The sequence below is a fragment of the Pan troglodytes genome, chromosome 5, assembly GCF_028858775.2.
Source record: "Pan troglodytes isolate AG18354 chromosome 5, NHGRI_mPanTro3-v2.0_pri, whole genome shotgun sequence".
Classification (NCBI taxonomy): Eukaryota; Metazoa; Chordata; class Mammalia; order Primates; family Hominidae; genus Pan; species Pan troglodytes.
In genome coordinates, this window is record NC_072403.2 from 143,069,533 (window position 1) to 143,093,070 (window position 23,538).

The 23,538-nt window shown below is 39.1% G+C and overlaps 1 protein-coding gene and 1 pseudogene across 8 annotated transcripts in view; one reads left to right on the forward strand and one right to left on the reverse strand.

Annotated features, from left to right (window-relative positions):
* AKAP7 (A-kinase anchoring protein 7) overlaps nucleotides 1-23,538 on the forward strand; it is a 148,987-nt gene that overhangs the window by 36,130 nt on the left and 89,319 nt on the right. The gene's annotated exons all lie outside the window — the stretch shown is intronic.
* LOC100614506 (zinc finger protein ubi-d4-like) lies at nucleotides 13,544-14,807 on the reverse strand (annotated as a pseudogene).

The following is a 23,538-nucleotide window of genomic DNA, read 5'->3' on the forward strand; positions in this document are numbered from 1 at the left end:
ATTTGGCAGGGAGTGAGGATCAGGTTTCATTGTTGGTTTTTCTTTTGTGTTCTTAAGATATTTGTGATAAATATTTTTGTGAATGTCAGTGTTTATATAGGGCTGGATTATCATACAGATTAATTGTTAGAATGACATTTAGCATAGTGTCAGTTGTGCTGTCTAGTATATGGTTTAAGTTCGCTGAGTTCATTATCCATTCAGATGTATCAGAAGTAGAGCTGTTTAGTTATCTTTATAGTAGAAGATTTCTGTTATGTACTTGAAATACGTTTTACATAACAGCATTTCAATTGGGTTGCAAATGTGAAATTCACTATTGCTGTTATTAGTGACACAGCCGCATTCATTTTAGCAAAGGTTTTTATAAATTTATTACCTCTAAATTTCGTTTCTTCTACATAATGTTGGGCCCAAGGAATTATACTTGAGTAGGAAGAATTCATTCCTTTAGCATGCAATTAGCCAGTGCCAACTAGTACTTGGGATAGAAAACTGGAAAAAAAAAAGATCCTTTTCCTTTAAGGAGCATATAGCCTTGTGCAGAAACAAACAGGCAAGCAATTACAGTGCAATATAATAATAACAATAATTTTTGTAGCTAGAGGCAGAGGCACAGAGTATAGCAGGCACATAGGAGAAGGGGGCGGATTGAGGAAGATTTCATAGGAGAAATAGCGTTTGAGTTGACATTTGAAGGGTAAATACAGGTTTTCTGGTTGGACAAATTGGAGGAGTGTATCCTGGGTAGAGGGAACAGCATATGCAAATAAATCAAGTCCTATTTAGGGGCCTACAAGTAGTTTAGTGTTACTGAAGTATAAATTGCAAATCTAGAGATACCATCAAATGAGATTCATATGCTAAAGGGAGCAGTGAAGGTAAAATAAGGGCATGAGGAGAGCGGTGAAAGTTTAGAATGGCGACCAAGGGAAATGGAAGGGGAAAGTTTAATAAGCAGCATGTAATGGGGTTGCAGAGCAATGCAGAAGGTGCATTTGGGATGAGTGCAGAAATTTGTAATGGTACTAATCTGTGATCTTCTCAAGTACTATGTAGGATTTAGCTGTGAGAATGGAGAGGGGAAACTGAATTAATCCATACTGGAGCACTTGTATGGTAGGTGTGGTAAATGTATGGTAGGTGTGGTAAAAAGACAAAGGAGCCAGACTGTCAAGAGAGTGGTAGAATGTTTGATGTGATCATTATTGGACGTACATTAGAAAAGGCAGTAAAGTCTGGATGGGACTAATATTTGGAAGGAGAATAGAGTAATAGGGCTGAAGATTAGAGTTAGTAGAAGTTCAAGAGTGAGAAAGGAAAATTAGGAGGTGTGATCAGAGAGCAGTATATTGGATTTTATGAATTGAGATTTCTGGTTCATAGAGAGTGTGAAGAAACTTTGTTCGTTGACGTCACAAAGAAAAACAAATGATAGCTAGAAGTTTTAAAATCGAGAGAAAGACAAATTATTAGGTTGCATAGGAGAAACTTATAGCTTCAGTGAAGTCCCTAGGTACATGATCAGTATACAAAAACCTATAAATAATTAAAGTATTTTTTAAGAGGCACAATTTTTAATAACAAGAACAGTAGAGACATGTAGGAATAAATCAACTAAAGGATATGCAAGACTTCTATGGAGGAAATATTTTGGCTATTACATCTTTACTAGGTATGTTTATCATAACATTTTTCCCCTTTCCTTTTTTAAAGACAGAGTCTTGCTCTGTCACCCAGGCTGGAGTGCAGTGGTGCAATCATGACTCACTGCAGCCTTGAGCCTCCTAGGCTCAAGCGATCCTCCTGCCTCAGCTACAGGTGTGTGCCACCATGGCCAGCTAATTTTTTTTTAAGAGTTGGAGTCTCACTATGTTGCCCAGACTGGTCTTGAACTCTTGGCCTCAAGCAGTTGTCCCACCTTAGCCTCATAAAGTGTTGGGATTACAGGCATGAGCCACTGTGCCCAGCCCCTCCTTTCTTTTTCTATTTGTTGCAAGAGCGTCTATTCCTCTCACTGAGAAATACATTTCTAGAGTAAGCCAGACCATCAAAAAAATTGTATAGGTACTTAGACAAAATCGTGTAAAACTTTGTAGAATTGATATTACAGAATTGCTTTTACTATAATTCTTTTGGCATTATTTGATGATTTTCTAAGAAACAGGTTTATGGAAATTCTCTGTGTTTATTTTAAGTATTACAAATGTTGATTATATCTTGTTAAATAACATGAGTTGATTAGAAAAAATTCTTTTTGGCTGGGTGCGGCGGGTCATGCCAGTAATCCCAGCACTTTGGGAGGCCGAGGTGGGCAGATCGTGAGGTCAGGAGTGGCCAGTACTGGAGACCAGCCTGGCCAATATGGTGAAACCCCGTCTCTATTAAAAATACAAAAAATTAGCAGGGTGTGATGGGACCTGTAGTCCCAGCTACTCAAGAGGCCGAGGCAGGAGAATCACTTGAACCCGGGAGGCGGAGGTTGCAGTGAGCCGAGATCGTGCCACTGCACTCCAGCCTAGGTGACAGAGCGAGACTCCATCTCAAAAAAAAAAAAAAAGAAAAAAAAATTCTTTTTAATTTTAATATCCGGACTATTTCTCTTGAACATGTTGTTTTTTACCTAATGAATGTTGAACATTTAAGTTGTGTCTTTGGGTTAGAATTGATTACTTGAAAACTTAGAATCCAGTTTATTGCATACTTCAATTTAGAATATAGGACATAATGCTATTCTTTTTGTGCACTTACCTCATACCTGGCTTCATGTTATCTTTCCAGTTTTAGTTTCCGTTTGTCTCATTTTCTTTATTTTAAATTTACTTATTATAGTGTATACTTCTTTGGAGTTATCTTAAATCCTATTTTTAGGGATAGGGTGAAGCAAAACATGTAAGCAAGCATGCAAACAAATAAGCAATATTTACAAGTCAAGGAGTACTTAAAATCATTAGTAGGCCAATGAGAAGGCAACTCTAATTGTTCTGAGGGCAAATCATCTGGGACCAATGCCCACAGTTAATCTTTTCTTCCTGGGCAAATCATTTGGGACTGATAGTCCACAGTTAAACTTAATCTTTTCTTCTTGGCTGCTCTGGAAAAAATGCTAGACTTAGAGCTTTTCTTTGGTAATATAAATATCTCTGCACTCAAGAAACATTTCTAATTACTCATTCATTCATTGTTCTTTTAAATAATTCACTGGGTGCTTGCAACATTGAGAATTCCATCCATTCTTTGCAAATATTCTCACAAAGGCATTTTCCAATATTGATGAAAGATCCATTGTGTGCTGAGGAATGTGAAGTATCACCAGCTTTAATATGAATATAAGCCCGAAGATGTTGGTTTGTTGTTACTGCTCCTGTAATTCCTTTCTTGATTCCAGAGGTATTAGGTACTGTTGATTAAAAATATTTATGTTTTTCAAAAGTTTCAACAAAACATTATAAAAAATAGAAGCTGGAGGGAGAACAACATTCTTTTCCCCTCATACAATCACTGTTATACTTGCTTTTAATCTTTTATGTGTGTATTGTACTATTGTTTTTATTGTAATTTTTATGCACTTTTATAAGGAACCTAAATATTTGAATATACATGGAAAACTTTATTCACTTACTGAAGCAACATGTATTTATTAATTATTGGGGACTTACTGTGTCAGGCATTGAAGTTTAGATATAGCCTCTATTTACATAGTGTTCAGATATTCAGAATGTTCAGCACATGGGATTTTTGTCAGTATTTTACTTCTTTAGATATATTTTTTAAAGAATGCCTCAGGCTGGGCACACTGGCTTGCGCCGATAATCCCAGCCACTCAGCAGACTGAGGTAGGAGGATCACTTGAGCTCAGGGCCTGGAGGTTACAGTGAGCCATGATTGTGCCACTACACTCTAGCCTGGGCAATGGAGTGAGACCCCATCTCAAAAAAAGAATGCCTTAGGATTAGTGCCACTTTAACCCAACAGTATCAGTAAAATGATTTAATATTTGTTTTTGTATCATATTTTATAAGCTGTTTGTTCAAATGATATATTCTAACTCTCAGAAGAATATATTCCATTGACCAAAGTTTCTTAAAACTTTGTAATAAATTGTATGTATATGCCTACACAGGAATATTAAAATTTTGTTCATTCAAAATAATGGAGACAGAGCTAGACTGACTTACTGTAAAGCAGGATAATTTGTAAAGAAAGTAATTCTAGTTGACCTTTGAACAATGTGGGGATTGGTGCCCAGAACCCTGCGTAGTCAGAATTCTCCATGTAACTTTCGACTCCTCCAGAAGTTTACTACTAATAGTCTACTATTGACTGAAAGCCTTATTGATAACATAAACAATTGATTAACACATATTTTATATGTTACGTGTATTATTAATATATACTATATTCTTACGATAAATAATTTAGAGAAAAGAAGATGCTATTAAGAGAATCCTAACAAAGAGAATACATGTTTGCTGTTGATTAAGTGGAAGTGGATGATCGTAAAGGTTTTCAACCTCATCATTTTCACATTGAGTGGACTGAGGAAGAGGAGGAGTGAGTCTTGCTGTCTTAGGGGTGGCAGAGGCACAAGAGGTGGAGGTGGAAGTGGGGAGGCAGGAGGGGCAGGCACACGTGTGTAACTTCTGTTGAAAAATATCCATATATAAGTGGACCTGCTTAGTTCAAACCTGTGTTGTTCAAAGTTTGAGTCTGATTTACCTAATTTTCATGGAGAGAGTTTTTAGATTTACAAGTTGAAAAAATAAATTCTTAAAGTGTTACATAGTTCTTAGGAAAAAAGGAACCAATTTCAGACACTACTCTTTGTACTCATTACTAAATATTGGCAGGATAAAGAGTCATTTAGAATTTTTAATGTGTAAAATTGAAGAAAATTATTGGACATTTTGAACTAGTAGAGTCTAAATTGATGAGCTTTTACCATTAATGGGGGTCAGGATATGCTACTCCATAATATTTTAAGCTAAAGGAATTTGAGAAAACAGCAGAAGTAGGAAAGTCACTCTCTGCCCTCCTGCCCTTCCCTGAAGGAGGTCGTAAGACCCACATTTGAGATATGCGCTCTCTATGCCTGGAGGAATGGAACATCCTCCTTTCTGAGGACACTGGGTCACAGAGGAGAAGCTGAGTCAGTAGGCCTTGCTAAGTTTCCCCCAGTTTATTGCCATTAGATCATACTTTTTAATTCAATTGTACTTCTCCACAACTATCCACTTCTTCATCAAACATAGCATAAAAATACACAGGTTTACATGTTTATTTGGGTCATTATTTTCTTATAAAAGGTCCCATGTCTCATAAAACTTCTATTAAATAAATTGGTATGCTTGTCTCTTGTTAATCTGTCTTTTTTATGGAGTTGTCTATAACAATGAATATAGGATGGGTGAGAAAAAGATATTTCTTTTTTCCTACACCATTAAAATTATGCTGTTACTAACAGTTATTTTTGGTACCTGCTGGTGGGCTAAAGAGACCAAGCCCTTCTTTGCATCACATGTACATGTGGGCTTATGGTGGTAGCCACTGGAGGGAGCAGGTAAGGTGTATGGCATCAGAGGCTGTGTCTCAGCTTCCTAGCTTGACCTTGAGTGATCCTGTGTGTTTTTTTTTTTCCAGAATAAAACAGCACCTTCTTTCCTAGAATTACCCAGTAGCTGATAGAATTAAGAAGATATTGAAAATTTTGCATTTATATGGCATGTTCCCACATTTTATAATGAATGATGAAATTGCATTGAAAAGCTTTTTGCATAGAAATGGATATGTGATTTCATTCATTTTTTCAGCCATATATAATTTTAAGCTTGCGAGACTGAGAGATTGCTAAAAATTTAGCCCACTAGAATTATACTAGTTCTTGCAAAACTTTTTTTTTTAAATAGAAAAGTGCCCTTGGTTAGCATGATAAAAGATTCTAAGTACATTTATCTCATACAAGAAAAAATGAAAGGTTTTTAGAATGTTCATTTGAACATTATGCTTTCTTTCATTTTGACTGTCATTTCCCCCAAAAGATGGAGAGATTACATTCCATGTTTTCGGCTCCTTGTGAAGAATCTGTTCAGTTTCTGGTATCTTTAGGCCCTTCTAGGGTGCTCTATTACTACATGAAGTCTTGGATTTCTGACCACCACAGGCTGGTGGGTGTCCCAGCAGCCTGCTAACCGTTCCCCTAATGGCTTGGGCTACGCTCTCTTCAGAAACGTAAAAATAACTTAGCCACACTTCACTTAGAAGACCAGCTTGTCTTCTTGACTAGGATGGCTGCATTCACAGACCTGCACCATTGAGGCCATTAGAGCCTTAGTTTTATACCCTGCCTCTGTTTGCATATGCCTCCAAGCACACTTCATCCTTCCTCTCCTTTCTCATCTCTCTCTTAATCCTTTTTATTCTCACCTCTTTTATTTACTTGATTTTCAATCAAACACTTTCTAAACGGACTGACTTTGTACCAGGCATTATTCTAATTATCTTATTAAATATCAATTTCGTCCTGACAAACCTATGAGGTGTAGGGGCTGTCTTCGTTCATTTTGTGTTGCTATAACAGAATACTTGAGGCTGGGTAATTTATGAAGGAAAGACGTTTATTGAGCTCACAATTTTGCAGGCTGGGAAGTTCAAGAGCATAGCACTGCACTGGCTGGCTCCCGGTGAGAACCACATGCTGGGTCAAAACATGGCAGAGAAGTGGAAAAGTGAGTGGGTGCATGCAAAGAGATCACTTGCCGATAGAGGAAGCAAGTGAGAATCTAGGAAGCCTAATTCACTTTTATAAGACCGTACTCTTTAGTAACTAATCCAGTCCCATGAAAGTGAGAACATACTCCTGATGTAAGGCATTCATCTATATATGAGGGATCCACCCCTGTGACCCAAACACCTCCCACAAGGCTCCATCTCCAGCACAACCATGTTAGGAATCAAATTTCAACATGAGTTTTGGTGGGGAAAAACCACATCCAAACAGTGGGAAGACCATTGTCATCACTCCCATTTGGCAGGGAAACTGAGGCACAAAGAAGTTAAGTAATTTGTTAGTGAGTAGTGGAACCAGGACTCAGATCCAAGCAGTCTGATTCCAGATTCTGTGCTCTTAATTACTATGCTATTCTGTTACATTGTAAATTAGCAACCGGACTCCCTAAACATTTTCCAGGAACACCTCTTCTTGCCTTAGCTGAAACTCGGCTCTTATCTGATTGAAATCACAGCTTCCTCTAGGTGAAGGCTGCTCATTTCACCCAATCCCAAATTCCACAGGACCCAGAGGTATCATCCACATTCTCTTAGTTTTCTGTTGCTTTGTCCCTATTCTATCCTCACGCAAAGGTCTTTCCTTATTGGTGGTTCATGTTACCTGGTTTTGTTAACTTCTGCCTCTCTTTTTGCTGTCATCTGAATATTTCCTCTCCTATTTTGAGGATTTTGTTTCATAGCTCACATTGCAATGCTTGCGTCCTTCAGTAGCATGAGCACAATCTGTCCAGCCATCCTGGCACAAAGTGAGCTTTGGAGTCAGTCAGAACCATTTGCATTCCTGTGCAGCCTGTTACCAGCTGAGTGGTTTTAAGCAATTTACTTCACCTCCCAATCCTTCAGTTTCTTTATTTGTACAATGGGCATAATAGTAACCGTTCTGAAAATAAAGTGAGATAATCTGTACGAAGTGCTTAGCACAGTATTGGGCACATAGACAATGTTAAATAGATGGTAACTATTATTATTAATGATAAATACTCCATTCCCACTACTGCCATCACAGCTGTTGCTTTTCTTAAAATCCCTTGACTTCTTTGACGTTAGCATCCTACACCCATACACCACTCTGCCATTCATAAGCATATTTCTGAGACCTTAAACTTAGTTATAGCTATCACCACAACTTCCCATTCTAGTTGCCATTTACTTCGTTTCCACTACTGCTAATGCTCCGGAACCTCACCCAGGCTTGGCCTCTTTCAGGACAGCATGGATGTATTCATTCTTAAACTAGACAAGGCCTCAAGGTATGCCATTCTCTTGGTGGCTCTTTCAGTTGTCCTATCTCCTTCTGTTTGACCTGTCTGGGAAACACCGATGGCAGATCCAATCCAGTCATTTGCTTTTTTGCCCCAACACCTGGGCAAAATAAAATCCACCCTCCTTGCTGTAGCCCACAATATCCTCCATGTTCTGGTCCACTGCCTATATCTCCTGCCTTATCATGGTCCTCTCTCCCTGCCCACTGTGCCCCACTTGAACTTGCTTCTTACAGGTACTGGACTCAACAGAGTCTTTTCTGCCATAGATCTTCTGAAAATGCCTGAGTGTTCCTTCTGCTTAGAACTTTTCATTCTTAGGATCTCAAATGTCACCACTTCAGAGAGTCCCTGCCCACTGTGAGTAGAGTATTTTTATAAGTAAGCTCTCTATCACTGTACCCAGTGGGATGCCCTCATAGGTCTCATCACAGGTTGTGATTACCTTATTGTCTATTCGGTTTTTGTTTGTTTGTTTGTTTTGAGATGGAGTCTCGCTCTGTCGCCCAGGCTGGAGTGCAGTTGCACAATCTTGGCTCACCACAACTTCTGCCTCCTGGGTTCAAGTGATTCTCCTGTCTCAGCCTCCCAAGTAGCTGGGATTACAGGCGCCTGCCACCACACCCAGCTAAGTTTTGTGTTTATAGTAGAGACGGAGTTTCTCCATGTTGGCCAGGCTGGTCTCAAACTCCTGACCTCAAGTGATCTGCCTGCCTGGGCCTCCCAAAGTGCTGAGATTACAGGCGTGAGCCACCGTGCCTGGCCCGTTATTGTCTATTTGATTGACTATCTTTGTGGCTAGATTAGGCTCCACGAGGGCCAGGACCATGACTGTTTTTGTCACTAGTGTATACCCAGTACTGTCTATAATGTGTGACACATAAAACGCGTTAAGGCTCACATAATCCCAGCACTCTGGGGGCCTGAGGAGGGAGGATTGCTTGAGCTCAGCGGTTTAAGACCAGCCTAGGCAACATAGTGAGACTTTGTTTCTACAAAAGATAGAAAAAAATTACCTTGGCATGATGGTGCATGCCTTGATTCCAGCTACTTAGATGGCTGAGGTGGAAGGATTGCTTGAGTCTGGGAGGGCGAGGCTGCAGCGAGCTGTGAATATGCCACCATACTCCAGCCTGGGTGACAGAAAAAGACCCTGTCTCAAATAAATAAATAAATAAATAAATAAATAAAAAATAAGTTGTTAACAAGTATTCATCAAAAGAATGAGAAAATGAAGAAATCACACAGTCATGTAGGTTGGCTCTCCTGCAAATGTATGTTTTCCACACTCAGAGCCTTGGCTTGGCAGGTCCACTGCTTCAGCTCAGTTTTTCTCATGTCTACTGTTGCTGCCCCAGCCCCCTGTTTGGAGCAACTGTAACCTTCTACCCCTCTCTCAGCAGATGGCACTGAGGCTGGGATCTGCTCACTTCAAGTCCCTGTGCTTGGTGAACCTATCTGCTACTGCATTTGGCTTTTAAATTCTCATACAGTTTTGGGAAAAGAGGTGTCCTTTATCTAGTTAAGACTAACCCCTTCAGCTGTGTTCTTGGTCTGCTGGACTCAACCAGGATCTTGCTGTACCAGTTACTTCTTCCCTCTCTGTGCTTCTGTGTTTTCAACCCTTTGTCTTTATTACCTCCTTTCCCCCAACTTTACTTGCTCAATAACACCTTTCCTATCCCTAAACAAACAAAAAACAAAGTTAAAAAATCCTAAGAATTAGCTACAGAAAAATCTCTTGATCTTGAATCTCCTGCTAGCTTCTTCATTGTACCTTTCCTACTCAGAATCTTTAAAAGAGTTGCCTGTATTCTCTGTACCTTTCCTACCTAGAATCTTTAAAATTTAAAAATCTTCATTGTACCTTTCCTATCCAGAATCTTTAAAAGAGTTGCCTGTATTATCTGTCTTTAGTTCATTACTGTCCTTTTCTCAAACCTCCTGCGGTCAGTAGGCTATGGCCTACTTCACTGCATGCCACATCATGGGCCCCGATAGCTTTGTAATCGCTGAATCTAACGAATGCTCTAGATTTATTCATACAACTGAGGACTCCCTTCTTTAAATTCTCCTTTTGGTTTCTGAGACACCACTTTGTTTGTTTGTTTGTTTGTTTGTTTTTCTCTCAATGTATCTTCTCAGCTTTCTTCATTAGCTTATCTCTTTTTTCTTTAAGCATTTATATTTTTAGATTTCTGAACCTGACTCTCTGTTTAACTATGTTTCTCTTTTTTTTGAAATGGAGTCTCACTCTGTTGCCTAGGCTGGAGTGCAGTGGCACTGTCTCAGCCTCCTGGGTTCAAGCAATTCTCCTGCCTCAGCCTCCTGAGTAGCTGGGATTACAGGCGCCTGCCACCATGCCTGGCTAATTTTTGTATTTTTAGTAGAGACAGGGTTTCACCATGTTGGCCAGGCTGGTATCAAACTCCTGACCTCAGGTGATCTGCCTGCCTCGGCCTCCCAAAGTGCTGGGATTACAGGTGTGAGCCACCGCGCCTGGCCCCATGTTTCACTTTTTGTATTTACCATCATGGTCAATCTCCCTACTCTTCCACCAGGAACATCAAGAAATGTAGGTGTCATCCTAAACCCCATCATCAGTCATTTTAGATATTCATAGTCATCAAATGCTGTAAATTTTCTGTCTTAAATATCACTCCCATTTGTTCCCTACTTTCTGTTCCTATTGCTGTGCCTCAGTTCAAGCTCTGTTCATCTTTCACCCATGCTACTGCAATAGTCTCCTGGTCTACAGTCTGCCGCTTTGCTTCCAGACTCTTTTTCTAAAGCACAAAACTAAGCATTTTTATGCTCCCTGCTTAAAAGAATTTATTGACTTACTGTTGGATCTAGGATAAAATCTATTCTTCTTGCTGTGTCATTTAAGATTCTCAGCTCCTTGATTCTTGCCTGTGTATTTAGCCTTATTTCTTGTGTTGTCCATGCTGCACCCATTGTTTAAGATATGCTGAACTACTTAGAGGTCCCCTGAGGCACTGGGCCATGTCATGTCTTCATGCCTTAGCTGACGCTGCTGCCATCCCATGGAAACTTTCACATTCTTCACATGATCAAACAACAACCACTGATCTTTTTTATTTAAAAAAAAATGAGTTTTGGCTGGACATGCTGTAATCCTAGCACTTTGGAAGGCCGAGGCGGGTAGATCACTTGAGGTTAGGAGTTTGAAACCAGCCTGGCCAACATAGTGAAACTCCATCTCTACTAAAAATACAAAAACATTAGCCAGGCATGGTGGTGGGTACCTGTGATCTCAACTGCTCAGGAGGCTGAGGCAGGGGAATCGCATGAACCCAAGAGGCAGCGGTTGTAGTGAGCTGAGATGGCACCAATGTACTCCAGCCTGGGTGACAGAGCAAGAGTCCGTCTGAAAAAAAAAATAATTTTTAACTATAGTAAAATACATATAATATGAAATTTACCATCTTAACTTTTTTTAAACACATAGTTCAGTAGTGTTAAGTATATTCACATTATTGTGCAACCAATCTACGGAATCTTTTTATTCTTGCAAAATGGAAACTCCATACCCATGAAAAACAAATCCTCACTCCCTCCTTCCCCTGGCTTCTGGTGACCACCATTCTACTTTCTGTCTCTATGAATTTGACTGTGTAGCTGCCTCATAGAAGTGAAATCATGTAGTATTTATCTTTTTGTGACTGGCTGATTTCACTTAACATAATGTCCTTAAGGTTCATCCATGCTGTATCATGTCAGAACTTTATTCCTTTTTAATGCTTTATAATATTCCGTGGTATATGTACATACCACATTTTGCTTATCTTGTTATCTGTTGATGGGTTTGTTGATGGACTCTTGGCTATTGTGAATAATGCAGCTATGAACATGGATGTATAAATATCTCTTCAAGACCTTGAGTTCAGATCTTTTGGATATGTAACCAGAAGTGGAATTGCTAAATCATATGGTAGTTTAATTTTTAATTTTTTGAGGAACTGTCTTAATGTTTTCTATAGCAGCTGGACTATTTTACATTCCCACCAGCAGTGTACTAGGGCTCCAACACTTGTTATTTTCTATTTTTTTGATAATGGCCCTTTTTTTTTTAACCCAAATTTTATATTGATCAAAACAGCTTCATCGTTCTTTATAACAAAGAATTGTTGTAAACTTGAATTTATATAACTAATTAAAACTAGCAAAATAACCAATTTTGTATTCGCTTTACATATTGGAGTTCAACAAAAAAAATTTAATTTTGGGGGAAAAAAAGCTGTATTTCAAAATGTTTAAAAAAACCACCGTCATGGAAATCTTAGGATGAAATGGCCTTCTTAATGGAGAGAGAGGCAGGAGATAAACCATCCAGCAGAGGGCTCTGTGTAAAAACGTTTATGTTTACTGATGTTTAGAATACAGGAACTAACGAAAGGAAAAAAAAGACAACTTCAAAGTGACAGTGAGTTAGGGCCTGCCTGCGGCCAAGGGGCTAGGCTACTCCAGGGTATGCTGGCATGCACTGGCCCCCCACTACTTAATGTCAGTGCCACTAAGCAGAAAACTTGAGGAATCAGAGTGTGAAGACCTTACCAGCTGCTAGCGAGCATGCAGGGGAAGAAAGGGATGTCTGTGTGGCTTCCCCATGAGCTGAGAGCCAGGATACACAGGGCAGGTGGCAAGGCTCCCAATTCAGTTCAGGGCAGGAGGCTGAATGCCCAGGTCCAGGAAGAACAAAAAGGGGATTTTGGAGGTAGGCTTTTTTGTTGTGTTAAAAAAACAGGCACATTACCCATCTCCCTGTGGCCCTTGAGCTGCTGGCCTGGCCCCCTGACCCTTCCCCTCTCCCCACAAAACCAAAATGAATAAGAAGAGAGGTAGAAGATGAGACATTCCAAGGGTGGGGAATGCTTTAGTCACTGGAGCCCGCCCATGAGAGTGAGCCTGGAGAGCACTGGGAAGCACAAGGTGAAGCTGCTGCTCCCCCTGGGGTGGGGTGGACTGAGACAGGGCAGAGCCAGGAGGGTGACCGAGAACATCCTGACTCCAGCAAAGAATCCTACATAGCAGGAACAGAGGGCCGCAGAGAGCCACTCTGGAGGAAGGAGGTGAGGCTAAGTGACACAGGGGCATGGAAAGCTCCTTGTGGCTGTGGCCTCAGCTGCTTGCTACCAGCTGCCTTGGGCAGAGGCTCTGGCCTGGCTCGCCTCTGGGGGACGGGAAAACTCTGGAGACCAGAGTGGAGGCAGAACAGAGAGAGAAGTGAGCTGCTCTCCCACTCTTTCTAGGAGGACACTGTTTGAACCCTGTGATGACCAGGGCCTGGGCCCAAGGCAAGCAGAATGAATGCATTTCATGGAGAGCAGAGAGAAACTGGGCCCACAGGTATGCCTTGGGGCAGTGTGTTGCTCCTTTCTCCTTGAGGGCCTAGGGCCAGAGGTGGCCAGAGCTGCCACATCAGCTTGTGGCTGCCAAAGGCAGGCTAGAACAACCACCCCAAGGTTCTCTGGACTTGTGAAGGAGAGGAGGAGGAAGGGAAAGGTGGGTATGAAAAATGAAGTGGAGGAGAGAAACAGCCTTAGATATGTCGGGGAGCAGGGGGGTGGCCATATCAAGAGGAGTTCTGGTTCTGGTAGATGGAAGCTTTCTCCTTCAACAGGTCCAGACACAGGTGGCACCTCCAACTTCCTTCAGGGGGCTCAGATATGGACGGAGTGAGACAGTACATTTCGTAGCCATGATCGCAGTCATCACAAAAGCCCAGCTGGTCATCATCTTCAGAGGTGCCGCAGATATCGCAACATTTGTGCTCGATGCACTGCCAGCAGTATGTCTTCACTGCCCTATCATCATGGGGGTGAAATGGAGGCAAGATGGATGCCCTGAGCAGCCACAGTCGAAACAGGACACCAGCTCCTCGGGTTGTCCCATCTTCTTGTTAATCTTTGAGTTCCCCAGGCAGAAGTTACAGTAGTTGTTGGGCAAGGCCAATCCATCAGGACCCTTTTTGGATTTCTGTTCCTCAGACCTCTGGGAAACAGGAGTGGGTGGTTGGGAGTCTTCTTTGTCCTCGCCCTCCTCAGCCAAGTGAGAGTGGGCATAGTGGTAACTGAGGCCTGGTCGGTTCTTGTAACGTTTTCCACAAATGTCACAGGCATAGGGCTTATCCTGGTCCTCCAGGTTGGAAGCATCCAGCTCCTTATGGGCACTGCCACACCTTTACCCTTGGATTACCCCTTTCCCTGATGCTTGGGAGCATCTTCACAGTACTCATCATCGAGGTCATCCAGGAAGTCATCTGGTTCTAGGATCCGCTTTCGTGCTTGACTGTTTGTCACAGGAAACTTGCCCAGGCTGTCATCATCAACTCGGGGATCTGGGGCACCTCGCTTCTCCAGGGGGTCAGTGTGCAACAGAACCTCTAAACTGCTGCTGTCCTGAGAGATCAGCCCCTCCTTCTTCAGGGTGGAGTCTGTGTCTGGCTTAATAGGTGGGAAGAAAAATTGTGGATCTTCACAGGGGTGGGCTCACCGCTTTTTCCGCCAGTGCTGGGCAGGGTACGAGTAGTTGTCCAGAGGCCAATCCTAGAACCTGGTTACTTCTTCATCCAGCTGTAACAATTGTTCTGGGCTACTCCAGTCTGTGAGGCCAAGAAAGGCAGGCACATGCTGTGCTCAGCACAGAGGTGGGCATTGTAATTGTGGCCCTGCTCCATGGCATCTTTGTAGTACTGCTCCCAAGGAACTTCACTGCATTCACCACCACAGGTGCCATTTTCCTTGCTTCTCTCCCTCCAGTAATGGCCATTCTAATGGGTATGAGGTGGTATTTCATTTGTGGTTTTGATTTGCAATTCCTTGATGATTAGTGATGTTGAACATCTTTTCCTGTGCTTTTTGCCGTTTGTGTTTCTTCTACGGAGAAATCCTATTCAAGCCTTTTGCCCATTTTTAAACCAAGTTGTCTTTTGTTGTTGATTTGAAGGAGTTCTTTATATTCTGAATGTTAATCTCTTATCAGATATACGATTTGCAAATATTTCTCCCACTCCATAGGTGGCCTTTTCATTCTATTATATCCTATGATGCACAAAAGTTTTAAATTTTTATGTAGTCCAATTTATCTGTTTTTACTTTTGTTGCCTGTGCTTTGGTGTCACACTCAAGAAATCATTGCCAAATCTAATGTCTTGAACCTTTCCCTCTATGTTTTTTCTTAAGAGTCTTATAATTTTAACTCTTATGTTTAGATCTTTGATCCATTTCGAGTTAATTTTTGTATATGGTGTAAGGTGTAAGGGACTAACTTCATTTTTTTGCATGTGGATATCCAGTTTTCCTAGCACCATTTGTTGAAAGACTGCTGATGTAGTTTGTATGTTATCCCTTCTCAAATTGTATGTTGAAATGTAATCCCCAATGTTGGAGGTGGGGCCTTGTGGGAGGTGATTGGATCATCATCCTCTTGGTACCATCCTCATGCTAGTGAGTGAGTTCTTGTGAGATCTGGTCATTTAAAAGTGTGTGGGACCTTCCCCTCTCTCTCTTATTCCTGCTCCCACCCTGTGAGATGCCCGCTCCCCCGTGCCTTCTGCCATGGATTGTAAGCTTCCTGAGGCCTCCCCAGAAGGAGATGCTGGCATTATGCTTCCTGTACAGCCTGCAGAACTGTGAGCTAATTAAAGTCTCTTTTCTTATAAGTTATCCAGTCTCAGGTATTTTTTTTTAAAATAGCAATGCAGAAATGGCTTAATACAACTGTCTTTTCTCATTGAATGATCTTGGCACAGTTGTTGAAACCATTTGACCTTCCTGCTGTTATAACAAAATTCCTGGACTGGGTAATTTATAAACAACAGAAATTTATTCATCACAGTTCTGGAAACGGGAAGTTCAAGATCAGGTCACCAGAAGATTTAGTGTTTGGAGAGGGCTCTCTGCTTCACAGATGACACCTTGCTACTGCATCCTCACCTAGTGGAAGGGGAGAACACTGTATCCTCACATGGTGGAGGGGCAAAAGGGACAAAGACAAAAGACAAAAGTGATTTAGGACCCCAAAATCTCTTTTAAGGACAGTAATCCCATTAATGAAGGCAGACCTCTTGTGACCTAATCAGCTCCCAAAGGCCCCACCTCTTAATACCTTTACCTTGGGGATTAGGTCTCAACGTAAGAATTTTGGAGGGACACAAACATTCAGACCATAGCAACCATATATGTGAGGGTTTATTTTTGAGCTTTCTATTCTATTTCATTAGCCTATATATTTGTCTTTATGCATATATTACACTGTCTTGATTACTGTAGATTTGTAGTAACTTTTGAAATCAGAAGTGTAAAATCTCTAACTTTGATCTTCTTTATCAAGATTGTTTTACTATTCAGAGATCCTTGAGGTTCAATATGAATTTTAGGATGGATTTTTTTAAAATTTCTGCAGAAAATACCATTGGGATTTTGATAGGGTTACATTAAATCATTAGATTGCTTTGAGCAGTATTGGCATTTTAACAATATGTAGTCCTTCGGTTCATTAAAACAGGCAGGATGTCTTTTCATTTATTTGTATTTTCTTTAATTTCTTTTAGCAATGTTTCATAGTTTTCAGAATATGCATCTTTCACCTCCTTGGTTAAGTTTATTCCTAAGTATTTTAAAATTTTTGTATTCCTAATTATTTTATAATTTTATTTATAATGTTGATGCAATTGTTTTCTTAATTTCCTTTCACATTGTATCACTGACCTTTCATAGAGACTTATTTCAAGTGTCACTTTAAAAATAAAGGCCTTTTTTCTCCAAAGTAGAAATGATCATTTTATCCTCTTATCCCCTATATCTCTACTGTAGAAACTATAACAAGTTAGTGTAATTGTTTAGAAATCAAACTTTCCCAACCAGAATTGAAAGGTCTTTGAGGGAATCTTCCATCTTTGTGTCCTCAATTCCTGCCACATAATAGAGATTCAATAAATATATTTTAATACATAAAGCAATGAAAAAAAAGTGTGATGTACACATAAAAGTTTACTTGAAAGAACATTTAACTTTAGGTAGTCTCTCTTCCCTCATTTACATTTGTGTCTAAATCTTTGCATGAGAATTAAACCCAGTCCTGGTGTTCTAGAATCCCCTAAGGGTGATGTACCAGAACTCTCTCTGGCAGTTCACTTGGATTTGCTGGTTGTTAGGATAAGAAGGGACCTGAGAGACAATTTATTATGGTCTCATCACTTTTACTGTCAGTGTTAAGTGATGTGTCTAGGAGCACAAACTAAATAATGGGAGAACTGGGTTGGAGTTAGAAGGCTCAGTCTGGTTCTCTTTATCAACTGTGGTAGAATGAGTAGAATTCCTCTGGCATCAAGATGTATTTTAAAGATGTGCTTTTAAGAATGACACTTAAAAATTCTACTTGTCAGTTTTACACAGTAATCAACTGGAAATATCTATTTAAGATGAGGACTATAAAATTTTTAAATTGAAGTTGGTTTCAGCATTATGTCAGCCTTTATATTGAAACGTATAGTTCAAGTGACTTGCTAAGACTGTCTAAAATGGAACTGTTTAAGCAGTATGTGGATACAGGAATGCTTTAAATGTTAATAGTAATATTATAGGAACAACAAAAACAGCTTTATGGCTTTTATTTCTTTAAAGTTTCAGGTGACAAAAAGTGATTTTAAAATTTTATTGAGATTTTTCGTATTATATGTGACACAATTTTAGCATAACTTACAATAGTAGTAGAAAGTATCTTGCAATTGGAAGACATGGAAAATACTCATGCTTGCTATTGTTTAATTACACATTAGTTTTGTTGTTGTTGTTGTTTTGTTTTTTAAGACCGTGTATCACTCTGTCACCCAGGCTACAGTACAGTGGTGTCATCACAGCTCACTGCAGCCTTGACCTCCCTGGGCTTAGGTGATCTTCCCATTTCATCCTCCTGAGTAGCTGGGACTACAGGCATAGGCCATCACACCTGGCTGATTTTTGTACTTCTTTTTTTTTTTTTTTTGTAGAGACAGGGTTTCACCATGTTGCCCAGGCTGGTCTCAAATTCCTGGGCTCAGGCAATTCTCCCTCCTTGGCCTCCCAGAGTACTGGGATTATAGGCATGAGCCACCTCGCCTAGCCCCAAATCAAAAATTGAACATGCCATTTTTGTGACATCCACATACTGAAATAATATATAGAGATACTTGACTTATGGTGCAGTTACATCCTAATAAACCTATTGTAACTTGAAAATGAATTGAATACATTTAAACTACCTGAAAATATAGCTTAGTCTAGCCTACCTTGAATGTGCCCACAACACTTAACATTAACCTATAGCTGGGCAAAAAAATCATCTGGCAACACAACACACTATAGAGTGTTTGTTGTTACCCTTGTGATCCTGTGACTGGCTGGGAGCAGCTCGCTGCTGCTTTCTGGCATTGAGAGAGAATATCATACTGCATATTGCTATCTGGGAAAAGACCAAAATTCAAAATTTACAAGTACAGTTTCTACTGAACACATGTTGCTTTTGCACAATTGTAAAATCAAACAATCATAAATTGAACCTTTGTAGTTTGAGGATTATCTGTATAAGTTTAGTAATATAATGAACTTAATTCCTTTTAGCATTCTAGACTATTCTTATTAATAAACCTCTTTTTGATTATTCTCAAATTGGAGATCATGTGATCGTATAAACATCTTTAACAATATTAGAAAAAGGGAGAAAATAGCAAAAGCTTGGAAAGAAGGGGTAAATATTTATCTTGCAAAAAGGGTATATAAGTAGAAACATGACTTTGTTAAAATTATCTGTTACAGTTTACTTTGAGACAACTTTTAACAACTTCTTTGCATTTTAAGATTATTATGTAAATTTATTGCTGCTACATATTTTAAAGAGTTCACCTAAAGAAAATCTCCTATAGAAAAAAATATGTAAAGCCTAAAAAACAGATAAAGCTGTATTGTTAGGGTTACAAATGTGTTGTTTCTCTATTAAATTGTTTATTTCAGTATTCTTTTATATAGCAAAGTGTCCTTGTATGTAAATATATTTTTAAGTAGTTGTTCTTCAGACAATTTTCATCTTCAGTTATAAGTTATATTATTTAGGAGGCACCCTTACCTGACTTTTTGAAGGATATCTGATGTATGTGTTTTGTGATTTTCGGTTTAGTGCTTGAAGGAATGCCTGTGGTACTGGGAGGAATTAAGCAATCTCAATTATTCATAAGCTTCTCTTCCAGGACTTCCAACTTCTGTGTAAGTTGTTAACACAGATGAAAAATGACATGTAGGTTTCATATTAGTAAAAACTTTTCTCATCCCAAATATGATATTGCTCTAACCATTACCTAATACCCTAAGCAATAGATTATACTACTGTTAGGAATATAAAATCAGTATTAAGAAGTACTTTTCAAAAAGAAGGCATTTTCTTTTTCCCCACTTCTATGTACCTATGGACTATATTGAAAAAGCACATTAATAAAAATCAAAAGTTCTTTGTGACAAATATTATTTAAAACAGTATTGTGAATAAATATCATAAAATACTTCAGACCTAGTGAATAATGAGAGCTGTTGGGTCAAAATCTGAGGTAACTGAAATCAATAAATTGAAAAGTGTTGGCTGGGCGCGGTGGCTCATGACTGTAATCCCAGCACTTTGGTTGGGAAGCCAAGGCGGGCAGATCACTTGAGGCCAGGAGTGCAAGATCAGATTGGCCAACATGACAAAACCCCATAACTACTAAAAATACAAAAATTAGCCAGGCGTGGTGGTGCGTGCCTGTAATCCCAGCTACTCAAGTGGCTGAGGCACAAGTATTGCTTTAACTTGGGAGGTGGTGGAGGTTGCAGTGAGCTGAGATTGTACCATTGCAATACAGCCTGGGTGACGGAGCGAGATTCTGTCTTGAAAAAAAAAAAAGGAAAAAAAGAGAAAAATGTTTTCTTTAGACTCAGTTGATTTAAGATTGTTATAGCAAATAAGATAATAAATAAACATTAGGTAGTAAAGAACAGTACAAATGCCCACTGTTTTAATTTTCTGTTAACAAAAGTCCATTTCTTATATCCATCAAATTTTTTGATAAATTCAAAAATTCAAATTTGATTTTTTGATGTTGATTGGGAAGTCCTTCTTCTTCTTGTGCTGAAATCTGTCCCATGAGACTGTAACCTCCCAGGAGACCAAAATAACTTTTAGAGTCTCTTTTGTGCAGCCTTCAGCAGATACTGTGCTTGGCACATACAGGGAGTGCTCAGTAGGTAACTGAATAAATGAATTTGTGCTTCCACACCTTTATGCTGTTTGTTTTCTGGGTTGATACAAACATGTTGCTAAATTGCTATTGGAAGCTCCTATATGGGACAATTCTGCAAATATTTGAAGACTTGGAAATTATGCTCTAATCAGTCAAATCTTAGGAACATAGTAAGTTAGTCCATCGTGACATATGTAAAACCATAAGACATCGCTAATATTTGACTGTTTTTGACCCATAAAAGTGACAGTTTTGTATGATTCAGCCTAATATTTCAACATGAGGTTCTTTTAAAACAGTTGTGAATATGCCAAAATAGAGAGGGTCAAAGTTGGGTTATGACAGGGTAGTTGAGAAAAGAGAAGTTTTGGTAATTTATATGAACTCTAAGTTGATAAGTTAATTACAACGATAATTGTTAGGAATACACTCTCACTGTTTCATAACATGCTTATGCTGGACTTGTCTTTCTTTTTTTTTGGCTACCCAGCATCTAAATTTTTTATACCAATCTCTTGTGTTAGTTACATTCTTTCATAGACTTCCTTGCTGCTAGGGAAGGAAAATATGATCTTGGTCTGATGCAGACTTTGAATCAGAAGCTAGCAACTTGAAGAAGAAAAGGACCATGCAGAATTCATCCTTGGGATAGGTGTGTCATCAGTGACAGCTACTACCAGTCCAAGGCCAGTGGGAACAGTTTTGGCCCTTTGTGTGCTGTCTGTGGTTTGGCACCTAATGCTCACTGGGGTGTTGGTACTGGACCTGGGCTCCACCAGCACTTTGGACAGTGCCTGTCTCCTTGGCTTCATGGCCTTTCAGCCTGCCTGGTCCTCTGGTCCTTGTGGTGTTTTTTTTTTTTTTTTTTTGAGACTTGATCAACTCTGTCACCCAGCTTAGCCTCCCAAGTAGCTGGGGCTACAGGTGCGCACCACCATGCCTGGCTAATTTTCATATCTTTTTGTAGAGACGGGGTCTATCCATGTTGCCCAGGCTGGTCTCAAACTCCTGAGCTCAAGCAGTTTGCCCACCTCAGCCTCCCAAAGTGCTGGGATTGCAGATGTGAGCCACCAGGCCCAGCCAGAAGCTTTTAAGCTTGGTGTAATCTCATTTATTTATTTTTGCTTTGGTTCCCTGTGCTTGTGAGATATAACTCAAGAAATCTTTGCCCAGACCAATGCCCTGGAGAGTTTCTCCACTGTTTTCTTGTAGTAGTTTCATAGTTTGAGGTCTAGATTTAAGTCTTTAATCCATTTTGATTTGATTTTTGTATGTGGTGAGAGATAGGTGTCTAGTTTCATTCTTCTGCATGTGGATACCCAGTTTTCCCAGCCCATTTATTGAAAAAGCTGTCTTTTCTGCATTGTATGCTCTTGGCACCTTTGTTGAAAATGAATTCACTGTAGATGTATTGATTTGTTTCTGGGTTCTCTATTCTGCTCCATTGATCTATATGTCTGTTTTTATGCCAGTGCCATGCTGTTTTTGTTACTATAGCCCTGTAGTATAATTTGAAGTTAAGTAATACGATTCCTCCAGCTTTGTTCTCTCAGGATAATTTTGGCTGTTCCGGGTCTTTTGTGATTCCATGTGAATTTTAGGATTTTTTTTCTATTTCTGTGAAGAATGTCGTTGGAATTTTGATAGGGATTGCATGGAATCTGTAGATTGCTTTGGGTAGTTTGGACTTTTTAACAACATTGATTCTTCCAATCCATGAACATGGAATATCTTTACATTTTTTTTGGTGCTGTCTTCAATTTATCTAATCAGTGTTTTATAGATTTCATTGTAGAAATTTTTTGCTTCTTTGGTTAAATCCTAGGTGTTTAATTTTGTTTGTGACTGTTGTAAATAGGATTACTTTTTGGATTCCTTTTTCAGGTTGTTCACTATTGTCATATAGAAATGCTACTGATTTTTGTATGTTGATTTCATATTCTGCAACTTTACTGAATTTTTTTCACCAGTTCTAATAGTTTTTGGTGGAGTCTTTGGGTTTTTAAAAAATGTAAGATCATATCATCTGCAAACAAGGATAATTTGACTTCTTCTTTTTCAGTTTGAATGCCCTTTATTTCTTCTGTTGTCTGATTGCTCTAGCTAGGACTTCTATTGTGTTGAATAACGGTGGTGAAAGTGGGTATCCTTGTTATGTTCCAGATGTTAAGAGGAAAGGCTTTCAGTTTTTCCTTATTCAGTATGATACGAGATGTGGATCTATTGTATATAGCTTTTATTATGTTGAAGTATGTTCCTTCTATACACAGTTCTTTGAGTTTTTTATGAAGGGATGTTGAATGTTATCAGATGCTTTTTCAGAATCAATTGAAATGATCATATGGTTTTTGTCCTTCATTCTGTTGATATGATGTATCACATTGATTTATTTGTATATATTGAACCATCCTTGCATCCCTGAAATAAATCTCATTTGGTCATGATAAATGATCTTTTTAGTGTATTGTTGAATTCAGTGATTTTTGCATCAATGTTTATCATAGATATTGGCCTGTAGTTTTCTTTCTTTGATGTGTCTTTGTCTGGTTTTGATATCAGGGTAATACTGGTCTTGTAGAATGAGTTTGGAAGTATTCCCTCCCCTCTATTTTTTGGAGTAGTTTCAGTAGGATTGGTATTAGTTCTTTAAATGTTTGGTAGAATTCAGCAGTGAAGACATCAGGTCCCAAGCTTTTCATTGCTGGGAGATGTTTTATTATGATGTTTATCTCATTTGTTATTGGTCTGTTCAGGTTTTGGATTTCTTCATGGTTCAATCTTCATAGATTGTATGTGTCTGGGAATTTATTTGTGTCCCCTAGATTTTCCAATTTATTGTCATATAGTTACTCGTAGCAGCCACTAATGATCCTTTGAATTTCTGTGGCATCAGTTGTAATGTCTCATTTATCAGCTCTTATTTTATATATTTGGTTCTTCTATCTTTGTTCTTAGTCTGGCTAAAGGTTTGTCAATTTTGCTTATCTTTTCAAAAAAACAGCTTTTCATTTTGTTGATTTTTTTGTATTTTGTTTCAGTTTCATTTATTTCTGCTCTGATATTTATTATCTCTTCTACTAATTTTGGGTTGGGTTTGCTCTTGCTTTTCTAGTTCTTTAGAATACATCATTAGGTTATCTATTTAAAAGTTTTGCTTTTTTTTGATGTAGGCACTTAAAACAATAAAATTCCCTCTTAGCATGGCTTTTGCTCTATCCCATG